Source organism: Macaca mulatta, chromosome 17 (genome assembly GCF_049350105.2).
Source record: "Macaca mulatta isolate MMU2019108-1 chromosome 17, T2T-MMU8v2.0, whole genome shotgun sequence".
Lineage (NCBI taxonomy): Eukaryota > Metazoa > Chordata > Mammalia > Primates > Cercopithecidae > Macaca > Macaca mulatta.
Window position 1 is genome coordinate 11,777,431 of NC_133422.1, and position 9,842 is coordinate 11,787,272.

General features: G+C 38.4%; 1 long non-coding RNA gene across 1 annotated transcript; it reads right to left on the reverse strand.

Annotated features, from left to right (window-relative positions):
- Positions 1-650: 650 nt before the first annotated feature.
- LOC144336251 (uncharacterized) lies at positions 651-8,285 on the reverse strand. The gene is made up of 2 exons (XR_013407873.1): positions 8,219-8,285; positions 651-3,292 (listed from the first exon to the last, which is right to left on the reverse strand). It is a non-coding gene; the product is annotated as an uncharacterized LOC144336251 (long non-coding RNA).
- Between the last annotated feature and the right edge of the window lie 1,557 nt (positions 8,286-9,842).

The following is a 9,842-nucleotide window of genomic DNA, read 5'->3' on the forward strand; positions in this document are numbered from 1 at the left end:
TACATGAACTTTAGATACAGTCAGGAACTTGGCATGAGGGGGCAGAGCCACTGCAGGAGGTTTGAGTCCGGAACTACTGCTGGTGCTATTAGAATATAAATGACTTGCAAAAGACAACCCTCGCCATGGAGAGCTCTCCTGCAGGATGTAGGACACAGACTTAAAAGAGACAACTCTGAATTTATGCTTATTATCTGTGGTGGTGAAGTGAGCTCCGATGTGAGGGAATGTATGTTCATGTGTGGTTTTTTTTTTTCTTCTTCTTTGTCCAGAGTCTCACTCTGCCACCCAGGCTGGAGTACAATGGTGCAGTCTCAGCTCACTGCAACCTCCGCCTCCCAGGTTCAAGTGATTCTCATGCCTCAGCCTCCCAAGTAGCTGGGATTACAGGAGCATACTACCACGCCCAGCTAATTTTTGAATTTTTAGTAGAGACAGGGTTTTACCATGTTGGTCAGGCTGGTCTTGAACTCCTGACCTTAAGTGATCCACCCACCTCAATCTCCCAAAGTGCTGGGATTACAGGCGTGAGCCACTGGGCCTGGCCACATGTGTACTTTTTTAGCACTAGACTCTAATTACCTAAATTCCATAGAAGTAACTGCCTATAGCCTTATAACCAATGCCACTGAAGAAAATATAGACTACACAAGTTTAAAAGTTTATTTTTATTTAAACTTTTTTAAACTTTAAAAGTTTATTTTTTAATTCATACAATCTCTATGCAGAAATCACCAAAATTTCAACAACTTAATATTAGATTGGATGTTTCAGATTTTTTAAAAACACAAAAAATGCAAAAGGTAAATTATAGGTGAAATGATTTTTTTTTTTAACCATGGTTTATGAGAAAGTTGGTCTTGAGAGTTATTCCCAGAAGCTGGGATCTCAAAAAGGGCATTAGAATATGAAGAAGTAGCAGAAACATTGTTTTGTTTAAATCTGCGCAAGTATCTAATGCATTCACTAAATCAGTTTGTCAAGGGCTGAGGAAGATGTGAAGTCTGTCGCAGGCGTGCCTCAGTGATGCAAGGGAAGCCAGGATCTGTGACTACCCCTCAGAGCCCAGGCCTTTCCCTCTGCTGGCTTGCTCTATGGTGGAGGCCTGTTCTTTGAGCGAACACTGATTTCCCTTTGCCAGTAAGTCTCGGCCTGTGTCCAGAACATAAATGCATAAAGTAGTGTAAAACCCCATCATCTGTGCATACACCTGTCCCTTCTTAATCTAATTTATAATCAGACCATTTCCCCCGAAATCCTTGTTTCTGCTCAGCCATGACAGGCCTGAGTCAGTTTATTTTTTATATTAGAAATAAATTCGGTAATGAGCAAGCTTTCTACTACTTGCAAAGGTGTAACAATAATCTATGGCATTTTCGAGTTTTTACTGTGTGTTTTATAACCCTGACATTGACCCATTGACATAGATATTATTGCTATACCCCACTTTATAGAAAGGTGAGCCCCTGGAAAGCAGTATGGCGATCCCCAAAGAGCTAAAAGCAGAACCACCATTCAACCCAACAATCCCATTACTGGGTACATACCCAGAGGAATATAAACCATTCTGCCATAAAGACACATGTATGCATATGTTCATTGCAGCACTATTCACAATAGCAAAGACATGGAATCAGCTAAATGTCCATCAGTGACAGACGGGATAAAGAGAATGATAAAGATAAAAAGACAAGAAAATGAAAGAAAAAAATGATAAAGATAAAAGAAAATGCATAGTGTTCCATATATACCATGGAATACTCTGCAGCCATAAAAAAACCGAGATCATGTCCTTCATGGGAACATGGATGGAGCTGGAGGCTCTTATTCTCAGCAAACTAACACAGGAACAGAAAACCAAATACTGCATTTTCTTACTTATACGCAGGAGCTAACGATGAGAACTTATGAACACAAAGAAGGAAACTACAGACACTGGGGTCTACTTGACCGCAGAGGGTAGGAGGAGGGAGAGGAGCAGAAAATATAACTACTGAATACGGGGCTTAATTCCTGGGTGATGAAATAATCTGTACAGCAAACCCTCGTGACATGAATTTACCTATATAACAAACCTCCACGTGTACCCTGGAACCTAAAACAAAAGTAACAAAAAGAAAAAGAAACAAAGTTGATGCTCAGAGGGTACAGTAACCTTCCCAGTCAAATGGCGAGGCTGTAGCCTAGCAGGATTCCCACCTGGGGTCCAGGCTCCAGGCCCTGTACTTTGGTGCCACTCACCACTGTACCTCTCAGGAAGCGTGTGCTCACCTGAGTCTGTGCCTGGAGCCCCCACGTGCCTTTGACAGTATGATGGGAGCATGTCACAGGCTAGCACTCTGAAAGGGTGGTCATTGGCCCTTCACTTGTATGAGATGAACTTTCACCTTGATGTCTGCCTTCTGCCCATTTCGGTGGCAGAACTGGTTTTTCAAAGCCTCAGTTTCTTAATTGGTAGAATGGGTCTAATTTTTTCGCTGCTGAAAACTCCTATGGGATATTATGAATCTTAAATGAGATAATATACAGTCATGTGCTTGTTAAACTATAATGCATTACCTCAAACCAGATGTTATTGTTAGTGTAATTATATCTTATAATTCTGCTTTAATAAAAAATGAGGCCTAAATTATATTTTTCCTTGAAAATTACGTTGTCCTGTTCTGAAAAATAATTACTTTTATGTCCTTGCCATGGTTGGGGCTTTCAAAAAAAGAATTACTTTTAGATTCTTTTAAAAATATCCAGATTCTATTTTGTTTCCTGACAGATACTTTCCCAGTTTTGTGTTTCCTGTGGAGGAGCAGGGAAGTACACCATTAAAAACAATCCTAGAGAGCTTTCTTGCTTGGCATGAAGATCGAATTTAGCTGGGAATCTCTACTGCTAGGGCTGCGCTGACATCCTTGTTCAGCCTAGTATATGGGAACGTTTTGAGATAAATTCTTGATCATGTAGAAGAGATTCTTTTAAGAGCAGAAGTCAGGAGGAAACATCCTTCCTGGCTTTTATGATTACCTTATCTGGGCATAATAATAAGCACTCCCTTGTAGGCCAGTTTTTCTTCCAGAATGTTCAAGAATGTAGGTTACATGGTTCAGTTATAATAACACTTTAAGAACATAGTAAATCAAATTGCATTGCCTAAAAGTCCCTGAGTGTCATGGCAGGTCCAGGACAGAGTGGCCTAGTTGCATAGATTGAGGTTGCTGAGTAGCTCCACTCAGCAGCAACAAGAAGAATCCAGTGTCACTTCAGGCCGAGATGCTCCCAGTCCTGAAGCAGCCCAAACCTATGCAGTAAAGAGATAAAAAATGACGACCAGTTAGGATGGATCACCTCTCTAACTCAGTCACATCTTTTTTCCCCAAGGAAGGAATCAAAATTGTATTAGTCTCTCAAAATAGAGACATCTTATATTCTACAAATAGGGTTAATATTGCGTACAAAATAATATTTGTGAACAAAAGTCTCTTTTGGCTGGTGATACATCAAAAGAACCACTTTTGTGGGTTAGAGTTTTCCTTCCCAATAAAATAATTTTTTGACTCTGTTTTGTGTTCAGATTTTATAGCCTAGCCAGTGTGTTATTTAGTCTTATTAAAGTGCCATGAGTTTCAGTGTGACTCAATTCTTGCTTAAACTTCCCTATGCTAACATCATATATTGATCCTGAAGTCCAAGATGATGTACCTCAAAACAACAAATATGCAGAGCCTTTATTTAAAACAGTTTCCCTTTCAAATGCTTGGGATTTTTATTTATACTTATTGTAAACTGTTTAAAAATATAATTGTGGAAGCACCCAAAATGAATCTGTATTATATTTACTGAGTATATATTAATATGATTTTAGTTTTGATATTGATATGATGAATCAATTCAGTTATCCCCTTAGCACCTTTCTGCCTTGGTTAATCTGTTTCTTAAATGTTATTGCTTCTTTCTTGCAATGTGCCTGGTGGCCCATCAGAGGTGTCTCCTGGGAATTAAATGAAATGGGAATACCTTCTCTATTAAATTCAGGTTTTTAGTGTCAGATTACTTTTAATTTGCAAGAAACTACATATAGTATTTGCATATTCGGTTATATATTTGCCTTCAAGAGTTGTGTTGCAAACTCTTGAAGGCAAAGATATATTTTAAGCCTGTTTGGGTTTCTATTGTTTAATAAATGTGTCTTAATAGTATAAATTATCATATCTTCTTATTCCCTTACTCCTCTCTTGATTGAATTTTTTCATCCCTCTCAAGCTGACTGTAATAGCTTCTTTAGGAACTTTGTCTTTAAATTTCTTTGAAGAACCTAGAGCTACATATTTTCAACCTATTAGACCTAGCTCCTTTTTTTGTAACAATTAGTCATGCCTCATTTATTGTCTTGAAGTGAAAATCAAAGATAATACAACTCACCTATACATATAACTTTTTAAAATATATATATGTGTATATGTGTATATATATATATATATTTAAATCCCTATCTTTAGGATACAAGAGAAAGGTAAGAACAGTAATCCACGGTAAACTACTCTGAATTTCAACCCATCAGTACTCTGGCGCCATTACATGGGAGGCATGCTGAAATAGTAGGATGTGTGCACCTCTCGCACAGCCACCACGGATGTGCCACCCCCTCAGCCCCAGGCAGAATGTCACAGGTATGGGCCAGGTGTGGGCCAGGTGAGGCCCTATATAATTTCCCAAAGTATAATTTCCCCTATATAATTTCCCAGTGTTATAATTTCCCAAATTGATGGTCAATTGCTGTTAAAGCTTTGAACACACTAAGTACAGTTTTTCCTCAACTTATATGCTAATGCATGCGTCAAAAATATTAAAGATATTAAACTTGGGCAAAAATATTTTCTTTATATGTAAAACAGATAGATTCCAGACTTAGATCATTCTAAGTTTTTTATCTCCAAGGATGACAAGGGGGAGCATTTGAAAGTCAGGTGAGACGTGGGACAATTTTTCATTGTGCAGGAGAGCGCCACACTTTGCAGGGCATCAAGCAGGTTCTGCCTTCTGCTCATGGAATGTCAGTAGCACCTTCCCCCATCACTAGGATGACAAAACCACCCCACAAATTTTGAAAAAGCCTACACAGTGAGAAACACTATTATAGAACATTGAGGATGCTTTGTAATGAATGTGATTTTGCTTTATTAAGGAGTATAATTATTGTAGAAATCTATGTTATAGCCACCTTCATATTGAATGATCATCATTTGTCTTGCTACTAGATCATAAGCCTATCAAGGGCCAAGATGTATCTTACTGTGTCAAGGGGACCAACACAGTGTGAGGCAATATATTGGTGATTGGTCTGTTGAACAAATAAAAACTCATGAACAATCTCCTCTATTTTCAAAGGAACTGGTATCATTTTAATTAGTAATACATACCACTGTTATCAAACTTCATTGTTAAAATATTACTGTTAAGCTATTAAATGCTGGATTGTACAAACCTAGAAAATAGCCAGTGATCTATGCCTAGTTGGAGCAAGTTATCTTTCTTTGTGTGTTGAAATTTTTATTAATACCATTTAAAAATAACATGTAAGAAAAGAGATGCTAGCAACATTTACAGACTCTGTGTTTTTTTCTCCTTTAAAGAAAATTATTCTTTTCCGTTGTTACAAAACTCTTGAGAGCTTCTTGGTACAATAGGGCAGAGAAAAACAATAAAGACAGTCTCCATCCCCTGGGGTGTTGTCATCCATTTGGAGTGACGGACTAACATCTAGAACCATTAAAGCTAATAACTAAGTGCCAGGTGGAATAGTGATGTTGACAGATACAGTAAGAGTCCAAGGAAGGGATTATAATGACTCATCAGGATAGTCAGAAGGCTCATGGAATGATAGGACTTGAACTCATCTTAAGTGATGGGTGGAATTTGAACACGTGAAGAGGACCATATCCTCAGCAAAGGGAGAAAAATGTAATAAAGGTTTAGAGGTGGCAATTAACATGATAGGTGTGGAAGGCAGGCAGCAGGGCAGTGGCCAGGGATGATGGTGGGTTAGAGGAGGAAGAGTATGACTATTGGGGAAAAATATAAGGAAAGTTGGTCGGAAGAGTGAGGGCCAAACTCAGATTGTTTTGGCCAAAATTAACTTTAAAAGATCTGATGTTAATCTTATGTTATACCTTTAAAAAAAAATTCTCTTCAGAGGCTTGTTTTTTATTTTACTTATTTGTGTCAGTAAAAATAAAATGTTCACGGCCAGGTTTTGGATTGAATGCTTAGTAGTCATGCAAGTATCAAAAAGCAAGGTTTAGATAAGAGAAAATGTTATCTTTTTTTTTTTACTGTATCATTTTACTATTCTATTTTATGATTTTTTTATTGCCTTTATTCAGTTAACTCAAGTTAGAATAGATGAGAATATGGAGGTAAAGGAAGGCCATGTGGAGAGCTAAGCCTGAATTAGAATCAGGAGTCACTTACTGCTGTGACATCTTGGGCAGTAACTTGACTGCAATGAACTTCAGTTTTCCCATCTTTAAAGTGGAGGCAATACCTTATCCATAAACACACTACAGGTCTGTGGATTGTCATAACAGCCTGTTGTGTGGCACGAAGAAGGCACTTGATGGATGTTAGGTCTCTTATTGGATTAAAATAAGATATTTAACTCCTTTAAGATTAGGTACAATTTGTGTTGAGTCATAGAACCATTAAAGCTCATAAAAATTACATCATATCAGGCAAGTATTTATTAGGAGTGACCTTGGATTCTCCAAACTTCAGTTTCTTAATCTATAAAACAGAGATAAAATACTTGTAGAGTTATGAGGATGAAGTGAGATAATGCATGAAAAGTACTCAGCACAGTGACTGCTGATACCTAGCAATCATGCACTAAACGCTACCATTAGTATAATGATGTTATAATTATGATGCCTACATGACGCTACACATTTCTACTGTCTCTGTCTTCACTACAGTCTTCAGTGGTGTGTATTATTCATGTTCTTATGTTTATATGAGCAGGAACTGATGTACAGGGAACTTGAGTGACTAGCTTAGAGTTTCCAACTGGTTCATTAGTGAGATTGGACTTGACCACAGATTCTCTGAATCCAAATCAGGTGTGGTTTCACCATGCTAGTGCTGCTTCAATCCTTTGCAATGTGCAGGATAACCCCTTCCTTCAAATCCCCCTTTAAAAATGATTTATGACTGGGTGCAGTGACTCATGCCTGTAATTCCAGCATTTCGGGAGGCTGAGGCGGGACGATCACTCAAGGCCAGAAGTTTGAGACCAGCCTGGTCAGCATAGTGAGACCCGGTTGCTATAAAAAATTTTTGAAAAAAAATTAACCAGGCATGGTGGCACATGCCTGTAGTCCTAGCTCCTTTGGAGACTGAGATGTGAGGATTGCTTGAGCCCAGGAGGTTGAGACTGCAATGAGCTATGATCATGCTTCTGCACTCCAGCCTGGGTGAAAGAGTGAGACCCTGTCTCAAAAATAAATAAATAAATAAATATAAATATAAATGATTTATATAACAATTTGGAAATCACTGGAGAGAATAATGAACCTTGCTTGAGACCCAGAGCCTTAAGTAACATTTCGTGTAGTACCAGCCCTGCCTAGAGCTGCCTGCCCAATGATGAAGGTAAAGATGGAACAGATAACCCTGTTCCTAGCAACTCCACTTTGTTTGCTATGAATTTTTCCCAATGCCTTCATGCTCACAGTGCAGGCTGTGGAACTTGGGTGGGAAATTTGACTATTAGGATTTATTCAACACAGTTTGCCTTTTACTATTGATCACTGCTTCCCGGAATTGTAAACGTGTTTGATTTATTACCATCTATTTCATAGCCAAGTTTCCAAATCTAGTTGTCAACCAATGTTAATGGTTTCTTTGGTTCTATTTAGAGTGACAATAAATGTTTTGGAGGCACAACTAATATGAACAAAGGTACTGCAAACCTAGACATATGTTGGGTTGCAGAAGTTGCCATAATAGACCCATATGTAGTATTGCTCTTGGCACATGGCAGAATTTTAGCAAGTTGAAAATAAAGTTTGCAGGAGCAGGCAAGTATTAAACATCTGCCAAAGTGAATTATGAAACAGAAATTGTATTTACCAGAAATGTTTGTGCTTTTTAATTACCTGAACATTATAATGCTCAGTATTTCGGAGCTATGCGAAAAACCTAAAATCTTAGCATTAACATTGGAACTCACATTCTTCATTGGAGTGGAAGTTGGAGGGTATCCTGTCTTTCTTACTCTTTTGTATTCAAGGACAGACCTATTTAAAAAAACAAAAACAAACAAACAAAAAAAAACTGCTGTAAGGTCGTCTGGTGATTTTTTTTTTTTTAACTGAATTGCTGTGAGAAAGTATACAGCTCATCTGCTGGCTCAGGGTCTGTGCCAAAAGAACCTTTGGAATAACAACAGTAGAATTCATGAGATTCCTGTGAGTTTCATTCTGTTCTTTGAATGCTGGCTTATTGAAAGATATATGGGCAGCCACAGGCACAGCTAGAATTAGGCACAGCCAGAATTCACCATCTGCCACTACTCTTGGGAGTACAGGAAGATGATGATAATTTTTAACATTATTAATTATTCATCTTAGACATTTATTAAGACTCCACAGTCTTCAGCTCTTGGAGCTCATGCTGTAAATTCAACAGACCTAAGAAACAGAAATGGAACCAGAAGAAACATCTATCTCCTTTAAAAAAATAAATAAACTGAAATGAGTTGGCTTTAAGAAAACTATATATAGTAAATTTTACTTAAAATTTATTTTTTCTCAAGTGTTAGAAGGTACAGTGGACGGATAACACATTAAGGTTGGGAAAAGGCAAAATATAAGTGTATGGCCCTGATAACTTCGATAGAATCTTTAGATGAGAAAAAATGTAGACCTTTTCTCTGAGATCTGTGAACATGTTCTATGAACATGTAGACCTTTTCTGAGGAATGCCTATGTTTGATTCATTAGTAGAAGTAAAACCAGATTAAGAACATTTCAACATTGAAAAAGGACCTTGAAGCAGCCTAACCATGTGCCCTGTGCATGAAGCTTCTCAATAACATCCTCGTGGCAGACGTGTTCAGCTTCTGCTTCAATACCTCCCATGACAGAAAAACCATTACTTCCAGAGGAAATTGATCCACTCCACATATTTACTGAGCACCTGTTTACTGTGTCTGATCTGGTAGAGCTTACAGCTAGGCAGAAGAGTCAGACAGTAAACAATATATTCAATAAATAAGTAAATTGTAGATCAAGTTCATTCCATTTTCAGATGTGTCATTTTGTCAGAAAGCTTTTCCTTGTATTTCCTTCCACATAATGATTGTTCAGGTGTTTGAAGAAAGTATTTGTTGCCCCCTCAAGTCACCTCGTTTTGAAACTGTACGCTACTGGTTGGTGAAACAGTTGTTCCTATGTATCAGTTTGCTAGGGCTGCCATAACAAGGTACCGCAGGTGGTTTGGCTTCAACAACACACATTTGTTTTCTCACATTTCTGAAGGCTAGAAGTCCCAGATCAAGGTGCTGGCAGGGTTGGTTCTTTCTGAGGCCTGAGGCCTCTCTCCTTGCCTTATAGATTGCTGTCTTCTCCCTGTGTCCTCCCGTGCTCTTTGTATGTGTCTGTGTGATAATCTTCTTTTCCCTGTGTGTGTGTGTGTGTGTGTGTGTGTGTGTTTTGAGACCGAGTCTTGCGCTGTCACCCAGACTGGAGTGGAGTGGTGCGATCTCGGCTCACTACAACCTCCTCCTCCTCCTAGGTTCAAGCCATTCTCGTGCCTCAGCTTCCTGAATAGCTGGGATTACAGGCGCCCACGGG